Genomic DNA, 23699 nt, shown 5'->3' with positions numbered 1-23699 from the left:
CTACTTTGCTTTTACCAAAGACCTACCTTAGTAATTGTCTTCATTGACCACAAGAAATCTGAAGAGAATTTTTGCTTGTACAGAAAAAAGCCATTGTAGGTCTTTCATTACAACAAAATGGCACAAACTTTCAGAAAGTGGAGGATACCTGTATTCAAAACCACATATCTGAGATTTACCTCTCCTCTGCCAGACCAAACCTGCTCCTCCTACAGCCTTCTCCTCCTTAGTTAATAAAAAATGGAATCCTACCAGTGGTCCATGCCAGAAACTTTAAGTCCTTCTATATTCCCCTACTGCTACACAGCACATGCAATCCATTAGAAGAGTTTGCTAGCTATTTCTTCAAAATCCCCTAAACCTGACTCTTTCTCATCATCCCTCCTGACAACACTCTGATGAAAGCCACAGCATGCAACTCCATCTTTCACCTGGGTTATGTCTTTTACAGGCTACTCTCTCCTATTTATATTAAAGACATATTTTGTCTCTCCTCTTCTCAGAATCTTCCAGTAGCATCTAATGTCCCCATAATTATAATCAAAGCTCTTTCCAATGGAACTTGTATGGCCTGTCTTTCCTTTCTCTCTCTGCCTTCATCTATGACTATTCTCTGCTTACTTACTCTGCTCTGAGCATCCTCACCTCCTTGGTTTTTAAAAATAACCAGATATCCCCCTATGGTCTTGACACTTGTTCTTTTGTTACCTCCTGCTGGAACACTTTAAGTGTTTAGTAAATATGATCTTCTCAGTGAAGACTTTCATGGTATCTTCCACAAGACTCCTGTCACCCTACTTTCATGCTTAATGTATTGCCAGATAGCAGTTATTGTTTTCTAACATACTCCATTTTAATCTAAAATTGGAATAGCATGCATTTTGTTGTGGCCTCTGAAGTTTATAAATTTTCAATGAAATCATTAATGATGATCATGCCTTCCATGTTCTACTAATTCTGATATGCATCGTCCTAGGTGTGCCCACCACAACCAAAGAACATCTGCTATGGTAGTGCAATTCTCCACTCTACTCAGAGTGTGCTCTGTTATTTTTGTAGATCTGTGATGTTGGTTATCAATTTTCATGTATTTAAGGCAAAACATAGGATCTTCAATCTAGGCACACCTGGGCGGCTCAGTGGTTGACCATCTGCTTTCAGCTCAGGTCGTAATCCCAGGGCCCTGGGATCGAGTCCAGCATCAGGCTCCCTGCAAGAAGCCTGCATCTCCTTTTGCCTAGGTCTCTGCCTTTCTTTGTGTCTCTCACGAATAAATAAATTAATTAATTAATTAATAATCTTTAAAAAAGGATCTTCAATCTATTCATTAAAGATCAAATTCCTATACTGCTCATTTTAATTTAATTATATATTAAGCTATGTGTATGAGTTCAGGCATGGAGATAGCTGAGGAATTATAGATTGAGTAAATTACATCAGGCAGTATTAATTCTATAAATGAAAATATCTCAACAAGCATGTTTCCTAGCAAGATCTCCACCCCCCCTTACCAAAAAAAGGGCCCAGAGAGAAAAGAACACTGAGGAAAATTTATTGTGCTGAATCTTCAAAGTCTTTTTAAGTATTTATTTACTTTTTATGATCTTAAAGTAAAGAGAGCTTGGTCTCTTTAAGAAGAAAATATATATAAAAAACCTGAACAGTTTATTGTACTTTCATGATCAGAAACTGACAAACTGCTCTTAGTTTGCCATTGTTCTTCAATGTGTACTGTATGACTTAGTATTTGTCTCTCTTTTTCTTTGTTTATATCTAGGATTCCTTCTTAGTTACCTAGTTTCATAGTTTTGATGGCTTTTGTAGGCTAACAACCCCCCACATTACTCTTGTGAATTCAAAACTCATATATTCTAAACTCATATATCCTACAGCTATCTCAAATTTAACATGCCCAGTATGTGTTTCTTCCCATCAAATGTCTCCCATCCAGAGTCCATCTCAGTTGATAGTAACTCCATCATGCCAAGTGCTCAGGCCAAACACATAGGAGTTATCATGGACTCCTCTATTTATGATTTTTAATTAGCCTACAAATCCCTATAGAGTAATCAAATGTCTTGGACTGCCTGGGATTAAGGGGTTTACTGAAAGGATTTTCAGAGTTAAAGCAAGAACAATAGCAGGCAAAGTGAGACAGCTAGCTGTTCACTCTAGATGATTGCTCTCCATTATGTCTCTGAGGTCATTTCCTACCAAACTCTCCTACTAAACTCTCCCTCACTCACCCTACTCTACTGTATCTGGGCATGCTTTTGGTCAAGCATTCCTAATAGTTCTCCACCTTTAGGCCTTGGTACTGGCTGCTCTGCTGCCTGGAATGTTATTTTAAATGTCTAATTCCTTCTCCTCCTCCAACCTCCTCAGATGTCTACTTCTCAATGGTTCCTTCTCTGAATCCAATTTAACACTGCACCACCCCTCCCCTATCTCTCTGAATCCAACTTACCGTCTTGGGCCTTAGCATAAGCAACTGTTTGGAAAAAAAATTTTGTGACAATTTTATTATGCTTAAGCATCTGATTCTTGATTTCAGCTCAGGTCATGATCTCAGAGTTCTTAGGTCAAACCTCACCTCAGGCTCCACATTCAGCAGGGAGTCCGTTTAGGATTCTCTCTCTTCCTCTCCTTCTGCCCTTCCCCAAGAGGTCTGTCTCTCCCTAAAATAATGCAATAAACAAAACAAAATCTTTAAAAAACCATATGTTACAAAAATTAAAATGTTTAGATACTGTACAGGCTATAAAAATGACGTCTGTATCAATTATGCTTAATCAAGGAAATGGTTATTTTCGCGTATATCAATTTAATATAAATTTTCAGTATCACTTCCACATGTGTTTAAAGGGAGAGTCCAATTTTAGTATCAACCATGGCCATATATTAAAACTTCTTAGATTTTATATAGTTATAATGCCAGTGGTTTTGCATATCTTAAAGTGTTCCACTCTTTTCTCATGGTTCTTCTTCCAAGCTGATGAGATCTATTCTGCAAGTGCTTACGGGATCTCTCTTTAACTAGAGGGTTTCCATGGGATATTTCAGAAAACAAATGGGGAAAATTTTAAGTGGCAATTAAATTTAACAAATGCGGTGACTAATAATTCACAAAACTAAACTGAAGTGACAGCAACATGAAAAGCCATGAAGAAGTTCAAGAATATACAAATAATGATAAAAATGTCAGGACTGTCACCTAAACAAAGGCGAGAATACAATTTTAACAAATTCACTATGCCTCCCACATCCAAAGATGTTAAACTCTGAAAGAGTGTCCTCTAGAATCACTGAAATGCTATATGCTGCAAACAACATCTTTGGTCAAAAATTTTTGATGTCTGATTTAAACAATGTTAACTTGGGATCCTTGGGTAGCTCAGCGGTTTGGCGCCTGCCTTTGGCCTAGGGTGTGATCTTGAAGTCCCGGGATCAAGTCCCACATCAGGGTCCCTGCATGGAGCCTGCTTCTCCCTCTGCCTGTGTCTCTGCTTCTCTCTGCGTCTCTCATGAATAAATAAATAAAACCTTTAAAAAATAAGTAAATAAATGAACAAACAATGTTAACTGGCTAATTTGCTGCAAAACTCTTCATATCACTTCACATATTAATTCATGTTGCGAATCTGCAAGAGATTTTTTTGTTGTTGTTGAATTTCATAAAATTATCTGGCTAGGGACTCCTGCTTTCTCCCCCACACTCCATTAATATCGTTAGAGCAACCTAGTGACTAGTGTTCTAAGGAAAACTCTGTAGTCACTGTTGTTCTAGAGTGTTAAGAAAGAAATATCACCATCACTTCATTGTCTTTATAATGCCATATAAACTTTGAAGATACTAGATAGAGAGTGGAACAATAGGAGAAAGAAGTTTAAAGAAAACCCCTTCGTAAGTGCTTTATGTTTCACCTGGGGAATGCTCACTAGGCCTCAGAGATTCCTCTGCCTTGATTTTAGAATTATTAAAGAAAGCTTCTCCTGAGAGGAGTCTTAAATCTTTATCATTTGAAGAAAACTGAACATACCATTTACTCAGTAATGGGTTGGCCAGTGATACTTTTCTAACTGCTGCAAACATAAAAGATTTTGAAGAAAACTTAGAGTTCAAGAGGTAAATCAGAGAGAGCTAAATTTATCTTTGTGTCCCAGGACATTATTATCCTCTTTCTTGGCAGGGAATATTGGTTTTATTAATCAGAATGTATCTAATTAAAGATATAGAACCTACTAAGCGCCATCAGAAAAAGGATGCTAAATGGATTGCTTTCTTTCCTGTCCCAAACAGATGAAAAACTCTTCCCTAAAATTCCAAAACTAAAAAAGGAGGATCAGAGGACCACAAAGTCTAAAGAAGACAGTCAAGAGGACCAAATGCATTACTCCTCAGAATGGAAGGACATGAGGGATGCTATGCTGTATGCTAGGATACCCCAATCAAACAGAAGACTTACAAGTTAAGAAAGTCATAGCATCAACAGTGGCAAGGTGACTTGAGAGACTATTCCTTTAGCCTTTTCATTATGGTTAAGAGTAAGCTTCTTCCCTATAATACGGTTCTGATTCTGTTTGGTTTTGAATTGTGTTATCTTGATCCCTTTTTTCTAATAAATTTATTTTTTATTGCTGTTCAATTTGCCAACATATAGAATAACACCCAGTGCTCATCCCATCAAGTGCCCCCCTCAGTGCCCTTCACCCAGTCTTGATCCCGTTTTTAAGCCAATTAGTTACCCTTTATAAGCAGTCACTAAATCCATATCCCCACTCCCTTCCCTTATAGGACTCTTGTATACTGAGCAACCTACAATATACCTACTCTAATTGCCCCAAGGATATGTACCAGACAACTAGGAAAAGTCTCTTGCCCCAGAGTCTATGAAATTATTCAAGTTGGCAATTCACAAGTTGCTCAGAGAATCTAGCTAACCGCGCCTTGCTTGCCATAGGTAAGCTGCCCTTTACACCTCCAGCTTATTGTTATGTTGTACTGAGTTGCAACCCTGCCTGGCAGCCGTCTCTTATTTAGAGCAATAACAAAAATCCTGCCTTTTCTCTGTTACTCAACGTGAACAGAATCTTCAAATCTTATGAAACATTTCCCACTGCCTTGTCAAAGAGGTGGATTATAAGACAAACACTCTCAAAGATACTGTGATTGTTTCAAAGCTAGGCCATTCACTTCCCACTCAATTATTATTCAGTGAAGGAATTTGCTGATCAGAGTTCTGTAAGAATTTGAGCAAGTGGGAAAATAATCTGAGAGATATAATGGCAGAAAGAAGAGAAAACAATAGATCAGCTGATAGTCCCATGATTTGGTCAGGCAAGGGATGTACTCCCCTGAAATATAGGTAGAAAATTACTAGGTATGGTTTATGGTACCCCACCCAGAATGTGAGCTGTCAGGTAAGTAAGTTCCAACAGGAGAAAGCTAAGGAATAGTCCAAAGAGGCAGGTGCTGAGCAGGGAAATTAACAAATTTCCCATGTTGGGAATCATGCAATAGAAAGGACATACATCCTGCCCCCAAGATCATACATATTTTCATCAGAAAGCTAAGAGAGTGTTATAGCATCACCAATTAAGCAAGGAATTTTTGCTTTTTTTTTCTTTTTTTCTTTTTTTTTGTACAGTTCCTCTGTATGGATTGAACTGTGCCTCCAGGAAAATCTTTGTTGAAATACTAACACTCAGTACCTCAGAATGTGATCTTATTTGAAAATATGGTCACTGTAGTTATAATTCATTAAGATAACGTCATACTGGAGTAGGGGGAGCTTTTAATCCAGTCTAACTGGTGGTCTTATAAGAAGACACAGAGACATGGGGAAAATATCATGTGAAGACAGAGACAGAGACTGGAGTAATGCATCTACAAGCCAAGGAATGGCAGTGATCGTTAATCATCACCATAAAACTAGGAAAGAGCCTGGAATAGATTCTCCCTCAGAGCCCTCAGAGGGAATGAGACAGCCCTTCAATTCCAGATTTCTAGCCTGCAGCATAATTTGTGAAAATAAATTTCTATTGCTTTAAGCCACCTGTTTTGTTGTACTTTGTTATGGCAGCCTTAGGAAAGGACTATGTCTTCCAAATTTTTCCTTCCCCACTCCCAATTCTAGAATAGTTAGAGGCAGAAGAGTGTGAAGAAAGAGGAGTAAAAACAGGCAAGCAGCATCTAAGCCTCCAGGGAGAGTCTGGCAGATACTGGAAACAGAGGTGATAGTGTTGGATTGTAAATGAAACTGAAGATTTACATTGAAATAGGTTGAACTACATATTCTACACTCTATATTTTATGTCCCTAAAGTAATTTTCATTGCAGGACATGCACTTTAATGAAATAAAATTTAAATATCATTAATGGATTAAAAGGGAAATTAGCAGACATTAGTGGAAGTTTATGGAGAAAAATAAAATTATTTTGCATATATATACCAACAAGTTCAGAGTGCTCAATAAACCTGTCATGTAGACTGGACTAGGAATGACTGGGCTGGATCTAAATGGGCATTTTCTATTATCTATTTCTATTTCTATTATCTATTATAATATTATCTAATATAATATTTCTATTATTATCATTTTCTATTATCATGAAGCAGCACTTCACATTTTCGTAATCTTGCCCTGATGATCTCGAAGAGAAGTTAAAGAAAGAAAGAAAGAAAGAAAGAAAGAAAGAAAGAAAGAACAAACTCTACAGTTTGTTAACAATATAATTTACATTATACATTTTGGATATTTATATTTTACAACATTCAGAAAAATTAAATGGAATTAGTTTATTTCTGGCTTCTAGTCATACCCTTTTCCTTTTACGTTTTGAGACAAAAGTTCTCCGTATGACTCCATTGTCCTAAGCAAATAAACTGTGCCTTTTCTATAAACTGCATACTCTATTCAGCAAGATTAAAACTTACCATTAGTTGAACTTAAGTTTTTCTAAAAGCAGCTTAGCAAACTTTTATTACCACTTAACTATGCTTCTCAAGTGATGTATCTAAGTACTCAACCAACTAAATAGGCCTCTTGGAAGACTAGTCTTTACAGAAGCAAACCACAATGTGGTTGTTTATCCAATTATATAAGCTGTATATAAAAACTTTACATCTGTGTATGTATGTAAATACAGGGTGTAATATTAAAAGACTACAGGGTATAAATATTTATTTTTATATGTCTATATACATATACAATACATTATAATATAGTATATATGCTATATTATGTATATATTTCCATTATACCACATATACTAGACACATAAATTATAAGACAGTATGTTGGGTACTCTTGGAGACAAACATAAATAAGATAACTTAAATTTTTTTAACTACAAGAGAAAATATATAATTTCCGAAATCATAAATATGACTGATTTGGGAGTGATAATTAATAATACCACTTTCAATTTCAAATATTTAACCAACTGAGAAAATCACTCTAGAGTCAGTTAAGAAATAAAAGAAGATTTTTTTTTCCTGATAAAGCTGAATGGGAGGATGAAATCAAAAGGATTCTGCTGCTTTCACCATTCATCAATCCTACTCTGAGTATAGACCACAAGTATTTGTGGACTGTCAAGCTGAAATTTTCTGAGAACTGTCTCCCAAACCATGCAGTTCAGAGGAAACCAAGAAATAAAGTACACTTATGAGCAATAGCCTTTAGGACTTTACACTAAGTAACAGAGATTATTAAAATAGTGAAAATACCACCACTCCTTGTTGTGATCATATACAATCTTCTATTCTAGGATGCTTATCAGAATCATGTACAATTTAACCATTAAATTACTGCAGATGTTACATTCAGGCAGGCAGGGTTCCTAATCCCAACAAGAGTGCCTGAGATTAGTAAGAACTCAATAAACACTGGTTGGGAGTTGTGCAAGAAAGATAACGACATATTTAAAACAACAACAATAACAACAACAAAAATAAAAATCCAAAACTCTTGGAAGATTTGAATTTGGAGAGTACTTCTCCCACAAAAGGTCTCAGGAGCTCCCCAAATCAGCAACTGAAGGGTGCCTGGGTGGCTCAGGGGTTGAGCTTCTATCTGCCTTTGGCTACGGTCGTGATCCCGGTGTTCCCTGGGTTGGAGTCCCAAATCGAGCTCCTCACAGGGAGCCTGCTTCTTCCTCTACCTATATCTCTGCTTCTCTCTGTGTCTCTCATGAATAAAAAATAAATAAATAAAAGAAAAAAAGGAAAAAAAAATCCGAATCAGCAACTGAGTAAGAGTCATACCATCTTCAGGCTGGGAGAGAACAATGGATTTGATATATAAGTAAAACTTTAATAGAAAATTGCTCTGTAAAAATAATTCATTCTAGCAGAGGGCTAGCATGAGCAAACATATGAGGAGGGTTTTAGGCTATTTAGCAGAAAATAGGCTAAATTGCCTTTTAAAATGCTTTGATATCAGGTGAGAAATCTTAATTTGTAAATCATTTCATTTGTATATTAAAATATGAAAAATAATTTTTATGATGTCATGCTATTCAATTATTAATCATTCAATGATTCCATTATCAATAATAATCTCATTATTTAATTATTTCTTCAGGCAATGTGGTTTAGTTTAATTTTTCCACAATTTAGAAGGAGAAATAAAAGTTAATACTTGAGATTATTCATTTTCTAACAGTATCACCTCTTTTAACCCAAACTTTTCTTAAGATTTCTTCTTTATCACTGAAGAGAAGTGAGAATAAAATTGTTCAGACACCATTCCACACAAATTCAGGTTAGGGATTGCCAGTGAAAGGCAAGAATGCAAGATTAAGAAGGTAGCAAAAGAAGAAAAAGCCATTCTTTCTCAGAGGAAGTTTGACCAGACACATTAGCTTCCTGGTGAGTGTCCTGATCCACCCACATTGCTGTTGCTTAATGAGACAGGTGGAATTTCCCTGAGTCTTTAGGATTGTAGCAGCTTCCCAAAGAGCTGTTTTAAACTACTTTCTTCTAAAATAGTGATAAATTTCCTGAACTTTATCTCTCAGTTTTTCAATATCTTTGTAAATCTCAAAGTCCTATTGAATTCCATTCTTGAACAAAGCGTACAAAAAATATAATAGAAAATGGACAAAAAAATAAAATTATGACTAAGACAAAGTTTTAGGATTATATGTAATTCTGAACAAAATAACAAAACAATTTATTTAAACTATTATAAAGCACAATTATTTTTATATGTTCTGTAGTTAAAATGTCATTCCAAACGTGTACAAGGATGAATACTTGAAACTACATTCTCTGTGCTCCTTAATAACATTCAGTTCTTGAGAACTCAGACTTTAGAGTTGGCATTTCTGTTAAATCTCCTCTAAATTCACCTGATATCATTAAAAATCACATGTAAAATAGTGTATAGAATCATACTATGTGATCATCATATGACAAAATGATTAATGTAATACATCATCAAAGCTTTTCCTAAAAATCTTCTGAGGAATCAAATATTTAGGCTCTTATCTGCGGGCCTTATGACAAATTTATATACTGTGTAAAACACCTTAAAAACGTTCTATAACAATTATTAGTGTTTTCATGTTTGAACTGTACCATATTCCATCTACTTATCAACTTGTCTAAAGTTAAATAAACGATTCTCCTTTGCAAGTGAACCAATGATTCTCAGAATGTAAATTGGGAGCATTCAGTACACTACAGCTTCTTGAATTTGGTTTTCCCTTTGGGGTCGAGGCAGGATTACATAATCCACGTCTGACAAAAAGCCACCTCTTTCTTCCTCCCGTTTTGTTCTCTTCCTTCTCCTTCACCCTCTTGTTCTCCTTTCCTCCCCCAGCCTTCTCCATCAAGACATTGGCTGCTACGGATTGGTTTATTCTTATCCACCATGGAAATGTAGAATGATCTCCACCTGCATGTGACAGTTATTGCTTACTTTCTGGCTATAGTTCCAAATGGTATGCATATACACATACCAAAGGCTTGCTTGTATTTACTTACATAAATATAGTATATGGTCTATATTTAACAGTTCATGCTATATTAGCGTAAAATTACAAATCACAAATATATAAAAGGTTAAAACAGTCTGCATTTATTCCCCTCAGTTCTACCTGTTAGGAAATGTAAAAAGTAAGCACGATGAATTAAGTTATTGAGTGTTTAACATAGGAAGATAATGATTAATGGTGAGGATAACTGAATACATTTATAAACGTTTCTTCTACTCTTTAAATGCTCTTCTATTTCTTTATTGAGATTGTGGAACAAATAAATATTTATTACTATAAAGGAAATAGCAGCAAACTATCTTATATTGTTCCTGCTTACTGAAGCCAGTGTGTGTTTTAAAGTATGAATGTGACCATGTAATTTCTTAACATTCTTCATTGGCTCCCCATCTTACAGAATAAAGTTAAAGCATCGAAGTGAAAGGATCTGACCTGGCTGTTTTGTCTTCCTCTCCTGACTCTTTACTCTTTTTAATAAGCCATATACATGGGACTGTTTTCTTAGATGAAGACAGTAGAACTTTAAATATAAGAGGAAATTATTTTTTAAAGCCCCTAAATGTAAAGAAATGATGCCAGAAAAAAAATGTTTGGAAAAAAGTGAACCATAATCCTTCTTCTTTACCATTTGCAAAAAAAAAAAAAAAAAAACCTACTCAAAATAGGTCAGAGATCTAAATAAAACTCTAAAATTCTTGGAGAAAACACTAGAGAAAATCCTTGCAACCTTGATGTAGGCCAAATAATAGGATGCAAAAGCACAAACAAATAAAGACTGATAAACTTGACATAGTCAAAATTTAATACAAATATCTACTCTCCGAAATCAGTGATACAAAAATGGAAAGATAGTAAATAGACTGGATGAAAAATTTTATCCAGACACGTGTCTGACAAAGATCTCGTATCTAAATATGCAGACAATTCTTTTAACCTAGCTATAGGATAAGCAACCTAATTTAAAGGAAATGTGCAAAGATTTGAGCAGCACACACATGCACATATATGTATAAGCACATGGAAATGTATTCAATATCATTAATCATTAAAGGGATGCAAACTCTAAACCATAAATATCACATAACCATTAATATGGCTAAAATTAAGAGATTCATTAATACCAAGTGTGCTACTGAGAGTGCAGAACAATTAGACCTTTTATTCACTGCTGGTGGGAATATAAAATTATAAAATCAACTGGGTAAAATAAGCTGGCAGTTTCTTATAGAGCAGCTAAAAATACACTTATAAACAGTTAGCATATCAACTCCCTGATATTTACCCAAAAGTTATAAAAACTTACATCCGCACAAGGCTTATATCCACACAGTATTCATATACCATAGAATAGAAGAATTTCAGCTTTAGATCCGGTTGTCAGAGAAAACCTCTATAAAAACACTTTTGAGCTGAAACTTGATTGACAGGACAAAGCAACTCATGCAAAACCTGGGAAAAAGTAGTAGCAAGAACAAAGCTTTACAATGGGAACAAACTTGGTCAAAAAGAAAGACAACATTCCTAGAGAAGATGTTGCGATGTTTATAGCAGGCAGTGAAGATTTAGAGAAACAAAGAAGCCATACCAAAACAGAACTTAGAGTCCAGGAGGAATTAAAAACGAATATTTCCAACAAGAACATAACAAAAAATATTGCAAACAACAAACAATATTGTTACGACTCCATATATTTCCAAATAGTGTGTTTTCTTTTGAACTTTTTTTGTGTGTATAAATGATGTAGGAGCTCCATGTATCTGAAAAGAAAACAATCCTAGTATTAATATTGGCTGAAATAATTTGTCCTATATCTCATTAACTGTTTGATCTAATGCCACGTTATATTTGCTTTATATGTAGGTCATATTTTTCTTTCATATTTTCCCTTCCTGGGGTTCCAATAGTCTTTTTCTCATTAACCTGAGGACAATGCACTTTTTACCATATTCTGATCACCCAGCGCATAGAGCCTCTATTTTTTTTTTCAAAGCCCTCCCATTACTGTTGCAGTCACAGTGAATGCTTTCCACATATCTGCTTCATATTTTTCTTCCATTGACTTCCCTTCCTTGCACTCTTGGATTACAGCTTCTCTTACATATTCCTTCTTTGCAAATTTCTCCCTTACTTTGGTATAATTCACTTTCAATGGACTTGTTGAGTTATGGTACACAAGGACAAAACTTAAAATTTGTGCACATTTGAAAATATTTCTCTTATGTTCTCACATATGTTTGCATAACATGTATAGCTGTGTATCTGAGTATTAAAGATTCACAATTGCTTTCATTCAAGAGCTTGATTTATTGTCCCACTCAGTACCCTATCTGGCCTGTGAAAATTCTGTTCCTCTGTGGTAGTATATTTTCAGCTTGGGCAGCTTACATCATCTCTTTGAGTTATTTTCAGTTTAAGTATTTTGTATGCAACTAAGTTCTTTGACACTATATAATGGAAATACAAAGAGTAGCATGGTTTCGAGAGTTACCAATAAAGAATCTCAAAAAAATGAAGAGTGCAGGCAGGTTCTTTGATCAAAAACAGCTACCTCTGACTGTTAACATTACTCTACAAGATACTGACCTACATTTAAATTGAACTCAACTTTTCAAAATAAACCCTAATTAACAAATGTTATCCTACATTCCAACTAAAACAAGTGAATACTTTTTGTTTCCAGAAACAATAAGAAATGAGCCAAAGAATTTTGTAAAATACGGTTCTGAACAAGTTAGTAAAAAACAAATGTATATTGAACTCCTACCTCTCTCACAACAAAGGCTACAGTAGATTCCCAATCTTGATAACGAGGTGAAGCACACATCTTAGAAACTTTGGTGAGAAGTTGTCAGAAATCTCAGGTCAAGTCTGAATACTTGTTAATTTGGAGAAACTTAACTGACTCACATTCTGTTGGAAATGAATTGTATAAAGGTGAAGCAGTTCCTCAAAAGAAGCAGGACTGCTGGGTTCTGGGTCTGCTCCACACCAGTGCTGAGCTTGCAGACATTCAGCTGCTTTTATTTGGGTGAAGTCTTTCCCTTCAAGCAGTCCAAGAAGAAGGTGGCTTTTCCATTTCTTAAATTCCCAATAATATATTTTTAAATATTTTATTTATTTATTCATGAGAGACACAGAGAGAGGCAGAGACATAGGCAGAGGGAGAAGCAGGCTCCTTGCGAGGAGCCCAATGTGGGACTCAATCCCAGGACTCTGGAATCATGCCCTGAGCCAAAAGCAGATGCTCAACTGCTAGCCCCCAAGGAATACCTCCCAAGAATAATTTTTCAGGAATTATGGGACAAAGACAATAATTTTGACTTTCAACTGGCTTTTTGGAAGTTACTTTAAAGAAAAAAATTGTTTTAATTTTTGGCTAAATGACTTACTCATTTCTGACTCAATTTCCCTAAATATCAAAAATCTACCTGATGGCTTATGATAATTATCTGTCCCTTATCCCAGAAATGTGAACAACTAATGCTATTTTGCTTCAGAACATTACCATGTCAAATGTAAAAAAAAAAAAAAAAAAAAAAATTGGATTTCAGATGAAATTTTAAAAATCCCACTGAACAGAAGTTTTCAGTATATAATGTTTTAAAATGTTCTCTGTAGATCTTGTAGTCATTAAAAATGACTGCGGAGGGCAATATCACACTGAAAGGCAAAATTCAGATGTTGTTAATTTTTTCTCTCCTCATCAGAAAAGTACACACATGTATACACATATATATTTACAATTACAATTCAAAATGATAGAAATGGCTGAATCTACTTATTAAAAAAATCAAGTCAAAGCAAAACAACAAATGCAATAATATAAATGATAAGACAGGGTTTTGTGTGTCTAGCCATTAGCAATGAAAACATTTTGCATTTCAAAAATCTTAGAAAAAGAGTCTTAAATCTTAGAAAAATAAAAATAAAGCCAATGACTTCACTCATATGTACCTTAATAAAAGTAATTACTTCAATATAGCAAAACTGAATAAATTTTAAAATAACAAAATGGAAAAATAATTTTCTAGCTGCCTAGAAAATTATATAATATATATATATATATAGGCAGCTAGAAAAAATATATATATATGACTAGATTGATTCACCAATCTAGTTTTCCCTACTCAAGACTCTCTATGCTAAGAAAAAATTCAATAGATCTATTGCTACATTCTTTCCCTTAATAGAATATTTAAGTAAATTCAATAGTTTTCTTAAAACAATTTTTGTAAGATATTCCCCTGGTACTGTGAAACTACTTGGAATGGTGATATAAAACCATAATATTTATGGGAGGTTGAGGTAAGAGAATAATGTATTTAAGTGTAAAAGAGAGAAACAAATTGAATGGACAGAAAAATAAAAGTGACATTTCAAATCTAAAAATGGCATTTTTCTAGAGACCATAAATCATTCATTTTATTTTGAAGTTTTAATATAGGAAGCTGGCTAGCATACTCACAAATGACTTCATACTAGATTTTCTCTTTCTGGCTGCAGGTTACATTTCAAAGAATTATACACTGAAGTCAATTCAAAAATTATACTTTTATTTATTTTAAAGTCGCTATAAGCGATTTATTAAAATAATGGAAGTAACGCATCAATGTAGGGACATTCACATGCATGTTTACCTACTTACTCTTCTCTTGTGCAACACCTATACTGGTTCCCAATCTCTCAGGATATGTTCCTGACAGAATATGCAAAAAATGGACTCATGTGACCAAGAGTTTTAGGATGATGATGTGTTTCATGCATTTTGCTAAAAGATGTTTTATTTTCTCTTAAAATTCCATTTAAATACTCTTCAATAATTTTAACTGTGACTATAATTTCATATATTTTCGAGAGAAAGGAAGCATATGGTCTAGTTAGTTCAACATGTAAGATGTTTACAATATATAAACCTTTAAACTGTAGAACTGCATTTTTCATTGAAATATATTTGACATGTAACATTGTATGAATTTCACCTGTACCTGTGAATTAGATGCATTTATTCATTGTAGTATGATTGCCATTGTAGTGACCCACCTTTATGGTGTCACATAATTATCATGTGTTTCTTGTGGTTGGTATAATTAAGACTCTTAGCAAGTTTGATGATTGCAATGCAGTATTATTGTCTGCATTTACTATAGTATGCTTTAGATCCCTAAGACTTATTTACTGCTCCGGGCATACTTGTACCCTTAAACTACATCCCCCCATTCCTCCACTCCTGGCTCCAGATAACCACCATTTTACTCTCTGCTTTTATGAATTTGAGGTTTTAGATTCCACATATAAGTGATATAATACAGTATTTGTCTTTGCCTGTCTACATCACTTACATAATGACCTCAAGTTTCATCCAGGTTGTTGCAAATGGCACAATTTTTTTTTCTTTCTCAAGGCTGCATAATACTCCACTGTGTGTGTGTGTATCACATTTTTATCCATTTATCCACTGACAGGGACTCAGGTTGTCTCCATGTCTTGGATATTATGAACCATGCTGCAATAAATATAGGAGTACATAAATCTCTTCAATATTCTGTTTTCATTTCCTTTGGGTATATATCCAGAAGTGGATTAGTGGATCATATGTCAAGAAGACAAAAGGTAACCAGTGTAGGTGAGCATGGGGAGAAAAGGGAAACTTTACACACTGTTGGTAGGAATGGCTTAGCCATTTTAGAAACAATATGGAGATTCCTGAAAAAAATTAAAAGTAACTCTGCTATATGATCTAGCAATTGCACTTCTGTACATATTCTCCAAAAATAAAAATAGCACCACATTAAAATGTTTATTTTTCCCTCAATTTACTCATTTTCTCACTACAACTGGCATTCTTTCTATACTGTGTCTTTTCTCTTTCATCTTCATGCTAAATTTCATTATCTTTTAGGTTTTAGGGCAAGCCTTATTGATTTTAGAAAAGCAATTAATCTAACCAGAATCGTAGGCCAATATACCAATTTACAGCACTAATATTGAGACTGTGCTCCTTTATCTTTCTTCTAATACTTAGTAGGCCCCTACTATTTGAAGCATTCTTAATGACATGCTTATGGGAACAATGATCAGTATTGTCTGTATTGACCTTGGTCAGGTGTCAGGTTCAAATGCTGCTTATTTCACAAACTTGCCCCTTGAAAACTCAGGCCTGGCCCAAAGGCTCATATCTCTGGACACAGAACTAAGCAGTGGGACTAAGTAAGCAAAGGGTATCTTTTTAATCTTTTCTGGACCATAAATACTATTCTGAAAGAGAATGTTATCTTCTTTCTGTTATCACAAGGACAGAACATCATGTAAGCCTCCAAATTCTAGGGTTTATTGGTAAAAAGAGCCAATATAGAAGAAAGTAAAGTTGTAAGATGGACAAATCCATATTCCATTGGTTAAATCTCTGCCAGAGCTATGTCTCTATTCAGCTCACAGGAATTCTCTAACATGTGGATTGAAAATACAGCAGAGTGGTTCAGAGCACAGACTCTGTAGTACTTACCTCAGTGTTAGATTATAATTTGTGAATTAAAATCTGTGTGATTGGAATGCCTGGGTGGCTCAGCGATTGAGCATCTGCCTTTGGCTCAGGGCATGATCCTGGAGTCCTGGGATCATGTCACACAATGGGCTCCCTGCATGGAGCCTGCTTCTCTCTCTGCCTATGTCTAAACAAACAAACAAATAAATAAATAAATAAATAAATAAATAAATAAATAAATGAAACCTGTGTGATTGTTGACAAATTAATTTGTGGTTTTTGAACTGTGTATTATCGAGTGAAAATAATAGTTAATAAGATTGTTGTGTAGATTAAACATGTTGCTATATGCCAAATATGCAAAGGCACAGTGGTTGTTAGTTATTTTATGAGCAATAAAGTAGGTTTGAATTAGATTTTTCCCACACTGAAACAACAAAAAAATAGTATTATATAATAACAACAAACACACAGAGAAATGTCTACCTGTAAAGGCGGTGACAAAGATCTGAGGCTCAGAAAATGTGAGGCAAATAGGTATATTATTGTGTAGTATCAGTCTGACACTTGACTTTTTCTTTTGAAAGGCAATTGCCTGATTTAAATTTTGACAGCCCAACGTGGGACTTGAACTCAAGATCCCAAGATCAGGAGTCACTTGCTCTACTAACTGAGCCAGCCAAGTCCTCCTCTCCTTGCATTTTAAATTCCTATTCTTACGTTTTAAATTCACCATAAAGGAGCTTGCAAAATCCTGTTTGTATTTTGTTCTTACATTTCAATTTGAACTTAACCAAATTACATGAATTTCCGTGACATTTTATTGTTTTTTTTTTTTTTTTCCATCTGAGGGCAATTTTAAGTATGTTGGATCTCCTTTGTGATGCTTATATATCTATTGAAAAGATCTTCCTTTAACTCTTGGTTATTTTTTGTTTAACTACACTCAATTCTCTTGAGCCTGTATGTATTCTTTGGGGATTTGTTGTTTTTGTTGTTTTAATATCTTCAGGTGCAAACTTCCTTAATGTTCATTTTATTTTTCTCTACTATTTTTTCCCTTATCTTTGTCAAGTTGGCCTTATCTCTTCTTTTCCTAGCATGTTGTGTCCAAGTGATTTTATCTTTTGATTTTAACAATTTATCTTAAAAGTCAGATTTAAGTTAATGGAAATTTATTATTTAATGGAAAACATTTTTTTGGAAATAATATTATTTATTATTTAATGGAAAACTATTTTTATTGCTCTATGACATCTTTATGTTCATGCTGTTCATTAGCCTTGTTTTGATCACAAACATTTGTACTTTATTTTTATTTTTAGTGCATTAGGGGATTGATCCAGAGTCTGCTGTAATTCTTAGTCATAGCTGGAATTCTTTCTGTATAAACTTCTTGAGGAATATCATGATTTAGTCATTTGTTTATATTGGACTTATGTTAGGCTTCAGTTGTATTCTTTTTTTTATGATTTTATTTATTTATTAGAGACATAAAGAGAGAGAGTGGCAGAGACACAGAGGGAGAAGCAGGCTCCATGCCGGGAGCCCGACTAGGGACTCAATCCCAGGACTCCAGGATTGTGCCCTGGGCCAAAGGCAGGCGCTAAACCTCTGAGCCACCCAAGGATCCCCCAAAATTAAATATTTAAGCCGTTTGTTTTTCAAATCTGACTTTTATGTGACATTTTATTTATTTTATTATTTTTAAAGATTTTATTTATTTATTAATGAGAGACACAGAGAGAGAGGGAGGCAGAGACACAGATAGAGGGAAAGCAGGCTCCATGCAGGGAGCCCAATGTGGAACTCGAACCTGGGTCTCCAAGATCACACCCTGGGCCAAACAAAGGCAGGCGCTAAACAGCTGAGCCACCCAGAGATCCCTATGTAACATTTTAAATTAATAAACCAGTTGTAGAATTATTAGTGTTTTAATAAGATATTCTTAATTCCAGCAAATAAAAACTTATTAAATTCTATTAATATGAATTGAAGAAAATAGCTCAAGAATTTTATCATCTATTATTTTTCAAACTAATCCAAGGGATTTTTTTATACTCCTGTGTCTGTGCCCATGTGAAAATTATGTCTGTGTTTCATAAATGTCCATGAATCTCAAAGTACACTATAAGTTAAGGCATAGTAGTTGAATAGTTTAACATACTTGATGAGAATATTGAAAGTGAACATCTCTAATAACTATTTAACTGATTTTATTGGAATTTCTTTTAATCTTTCAAAGCTTACTAAGAGCCAGTACCATTTACCATGATCACATTAACAAATATTACATTTGGTTATACCAAAGTTATTCTTGAAAATAGATTTTTAGGCACAGCTTCAGGAAACTTTTTTATGACTTGACAAAATTTATTATAATCCAATCTTGACCTATATATTTGCAGTCTGATAACTACACTTTAACTGACTTCTCTTTCAAAGAATTTTGGAATAATACTGTATCATTTTATTTGGTTTGAATCTAATTTTTTTAGAACTACATAAATTTGTTTAAAGTGTAGTTGTTTACTAATCTTGCTGTCAAACTCTATTATGATGAGTTGTCTTCTCCAAAGGCCTTCAATAATTCTAACTAAAACAGGACCTACTTCAACTTACATTGAATTAGTTAATTCACATACTTTGTGAAGAGTGAAGGGGATGATTCATTAAGAAGGTTAACCAAAATTCCATCATAAAAAGGATCTATTAGTTTATCAGTTACTTGTATAATCTTTTGATTAAGGAATTCACAAAGCATTGAAGAGTTCATTATCTAGGGTAGGAAATAATAAAAACAAACAAAATTAGCTGGGAGAAAAATATATCCTAAAGAAATATCTTTGTTTTAGAAAACACATTATTACACCTGGGTTTATTTGTTTTGGAAAGTTTGTTCTTAGTTCAGGGTCAAAATGGGCTGGGAAAGAGTTCTAGATGTAGCTAAGATGTATTGCAGGCGACCATTAAATTTGGTGAAGGAAAATTGGGGAGAGAGAGTGACAATAGCTAGAGGAAAACAAAAGAATTATCCAATAAAGGGAAGAGCAAATCAAGGGTTGGAAGGATGAAGCCAAGTAATTAAAAAATAAGTATCAGTAAAACACCTGCCGTTAAAGGCAGAAGGTCTAGTACTGTGGTTTACTGAATTGCAATTCCCAATCATGATAAAATCTCCACTTTTTCTTTAGGAGAAATTGAAAGCACGCACTCTATTATGCATTTATGTCAGAATATTGTGGATAAAAGTAAAATTATAAAATCAATTTTAAGAGAATATTAAAGGATATGATGAATTCTGGATTACAATGAAATGAATGCAGTACTATTAATTGAATGAAAATTAATACTAAAACCTCCATCATCACTATAATTTTGCTTCTATAATTACTTGGGACTGTTGTAAAACATAATATCCATTTCTTACACTTTATAAATGATCTTTGATATATATCCACAGAGATTTTAAGTTTTGTAATTCATTTACCCTTAACTAACTGTTCATTCACATGTATTTATCTTCATGCAATTATGTTCAGTTTTTAATATATAAGGACTGTCCTTCTGTTTCAAATAAAATCATATTTTCTAAGGTAATCCCCTCCATAACTATAAAGCAGTTATATCCCCAACACGTCAAGTGCATTCAGGAGTAATATTCAACAATCTGTATTCACTTTTAGAGATTATGTTATGATTAAAGATCTGTTAGTATAAAATTGGTGGAGACATATTAGTTGCTTTTTTCTTTCTCAAAATTTTTTTCTCATGTATGTTATAAAAAGCACTTCATGGCATGCTTATTTCTCTGTAAAATTTTCTCTCAGGATATGCATTTGACAGTAACATCTGATCATTCTTTCCTGTCCTTTCCACACAATTGAATACTTTTTCATTGGATATATACATATCTCCAACTAGAGATATTTCAATTGGTCAAAATGAAATGGACTTCTTTCTTACAGAAAACATTATTTTTACTGTTTTCCAAAATCACGGTCCCCACAGCAAATCTCATTTATTTGCCCACCCATATTTTTACCCTGGGTCTCTATAATAATTTCCCCAAATATACTACTGATTAGAAAATCTTGTTTCTTTCTAGTGCCATAAAAGTATGCCTCTTTACAAGAAGATGGCTGCATAAGAGAAGAACATCAATTCATTGTTTGATAGTTTCTCTTCTGTTGGGTCTCATTCTAAGCATTATTTTTTTGTACTGCCAATTACAATGTGTAACTTCATCCTTCCAACCCTTGATTTGTAACTGTCTCTGTAGGATTCACCACCCTACATGATTGTTTCCTTGAGTATTAAAAAAAATCATTTAAAAAAATTTAGTAATGAACATCAGCCAACATTCTATTTCAAGCTTGTACAAGGGGAGAACCCTCTGACTCAGCTAGTTCAAAAATCCAATACTAAGGGGACATTATATCGACATAGGATATGTTTAAATATGCGTTATTACATTGTACATAAAACAAAACATATATAGGTAAGATGATTAGATCCCTGAATGACCATCCGCTTGGTCATTATATAAATAGTTTTCTCAAAGAACGAGAACAATTGCTTCCTCATGCTAGTAGAAATTAGTTTCTCTCCCAAAGATGTTGTAAATGACATCGCAAAAAATACCTTTCTCTGATCAGGTTTTTGCTAATTTTCTTTTCATAACTGTATTTTCTTCAATACAGTTTAAAAGCTTTCATCTTTTCTAAAATGTTCTTTCTTAAATTGGGAAAGTAATTTTCTTTTAGTAAGCACATAACTGGAACTAGTTTGTGCAGTAAAACAAAGGCGTACCCTACAGGCACCAATAACTGTAGAGTCAGCTAATATACCATTAAGTGAGAGTGCTCTCATTTACCCTTGTCTTCATTGTCTCATCCCATGGCTGCAGATCATTTGCTTTGTCTGTTCTAAGATTCTCCTGTAAGAGGCTATTAAATTGTATCCTCCTGCTTACCTTTCCTAGCAGTTTTTGTCAATAGGAGAATCTGTACAGGTAAAAATAATTAGTAATTGTCCATCTCCAATCAGCAATTAGCTCCAATTAACACTTCCCAGCTGCTCCAGCAGGCCTTTGCTGGCTTCCATCAGCTGCTTGAAACACTAGAGTTTGTGATCACAACACAAGCTAAAAATTTAAGAATCACTCATATCTTCTCATTCTGATGGACACACGTTTTGATTACCTTCTGTTACCAAAGCAAATTATTTATTTTTGGGGGTCTCTGATGCATGCAGCTGCAGGCAGTTCAGTATCCAGGTGGCAAAATGAGACCATGAAATATATAGGAGGTTGGTGGAGATAAACTATAAAAAAGAATGAAACTTAAGGCAAATGTCACACACTAGAAACCTGGAAGGAATGCAGGCTATCTCCAAATTAAGTTTCTTATGAAAATAGTCAGAAGTGTATAAATAGGAAAGCACAAAAATTCATGAATAATATATAATCAAAATAATGATTAAATACAATAAAAGTATAGACAGCTATATTGTTTTGTCTCATATAGATGGATGAACGGGTAGGCAGAAAGGCAAAAAAAGAAAACAGAAAGAAAGAAGTGGAAGAAAAAAGTAAGAAGCAAAGGAGTGAATCCTCAGTCATAATGTTAGTATAGTAACTGGAACAGTCACACACCACTGGTGAGAAAAGAAAGACGAGCCTCTCTGGGATACTGTTTATTAATATGTATTAAGAGCTTAAAATGCTATTTTTCACATCACTAATAAAATTTCTAAAGATTTATCCTACAGGGGAAGGGATAAGCACAAACGTTTAATATAAATGGGTTAATTCCAGATTTTCTAATAATTGTTAAAATTTAAAATAATACACATTTTTGGAAAAGGAGTTTTTAAAAATAGTAAACAGCTTTCTAAGACAATATTATAAATGTTTTAAAGTTCTGTTATTAACATGTTTCAGATTGGGAAAATGAGGTATGTCAGTGTTCGGGATTTTAAAGGGAAAGTCCAAATTGATATTAGAGAATATTGGATGGATCCAGAAGGCGAAATGAAACCTGGAAGAAAAGGTATTTCTTTAAATCCTGAGCAATGGAGCCAGCTGAAGGAACAGATTTCTGACATTGATGATGCAGTAAGAAAACTGTAAAATCAGAGCCATATAGAACCTGTACTGTTCTAGTTGTTTTAATCTGTCTTTTTACATTGGCTTTTGTTTTCTAAACGTTGTTTTCCAAGCTATTGTATATTTGGATTGCAGAACAATTTGTAAGATGAATACTTTTTTTTTATGTGCATTATTAAAAGTGTTCTGAGTGAAGCTAATTGTCAACTTGATTAAGGAGGATTGCTTTGTGCCTGCCACCTAGTGTAAAATAAAATCAAGTAATACAATCTTAACTGTTGTGGCCTTTTTTCAAAAGAATTGGTACTGTTTAAGGCCAAAAGTAACAGTTTATAGACCTGTTAGTTTCACCTTGGCTTTTACATTCAAAAGGATTTGTATTGCATTGAATTTATAAACTCTGACTTGTGAAAACCATAGTTGATCTATTTTCTTCCAGCCCAATGTCTAGACTTGTTGGTATTTCCAGTGATATTTCCCTTCCCCCCTTTTTTCTTTACATTGTCTTCCTTTAGTAACTTGACTTGTTATGTTCCATTTTCATTTCATTTTTTGCTCTTTTTCTTGAATATATTATACTAATTTGGAAAGTCAGTGAAACTGTCAAAATGTTAGTTATCTCAATAAGGTACTTGTAATTAAAATACATGAGAACTACAATCACTAATTCTACTGTATTAAATATTAGGAGATATAGTTTGATAAACATGGCTTGTATGAAAACTGAGCAAGTAAGGGTATGTCGTTACCTGTAGTGTTCTGTGTAGTTACCTTATTGCTTAGTCTGCAGAGAATAATGACTTAGATGTCTGATTTGCTTTCACTTATTAAACTTGTTCACCATGGGATGATGTCTATAAAAAATCAGATACTGTTATATTAGATTAGGATTTAATAAAAATTGTGAAAGCTTAAAACAATAGTAATTAATAATTTTATCCTATGCTATCTTCTAGGAGTTTTATCGATTTGTGCTATACATTTAGATCTGTGATCAGTTTTGAGTTAGTTTTTGTGAAAGGTGTAAGGTCTGTGTCTGGATTAATTTTTATTTATTTATTTATAATATCATTAAATTATTGTTAAATATTATTAAATTATTA

General features: G+C 33.9%; 1 long non-coding RNA gene across 1 annotated transcript; it reads left to right on the top strand.

The window, feature by feature from the left end:
- Positions 1-1032: 1032 nt before the first annotated feature.
- LOC111094586 lies at positions 1033-23085 on the top strand. Its single transcript, XR_005385513.1, has 3 exons — positions 1033-1046; positions 2619-2621; positions 22817-23085. It is a non-coding gene; the product is annotated as an uncharacterized LOC111094586 (long non-coding RNA).
- Positions 23086-23699: the final 614 nt, after the last annotated feature.

The sequence above is a fragment of the Canis lupus genome, chromosome 38, assembly GCF_011100685.1.
Source record: "Canis lupus familiaris isolate Mischka breed German Shepherd chromosome 38, alternate assembly UU_Cfam_GSD_1.0, whole genome shotgun sequence".
NCBI lineage: Eukaryota > Metazoa > Chordata > Mammalia > Carnivora > Canidae > Canis > Canis lupus.
This window is presented reverse-complemented; position numbering and strand designations above follow the sequence as displayed.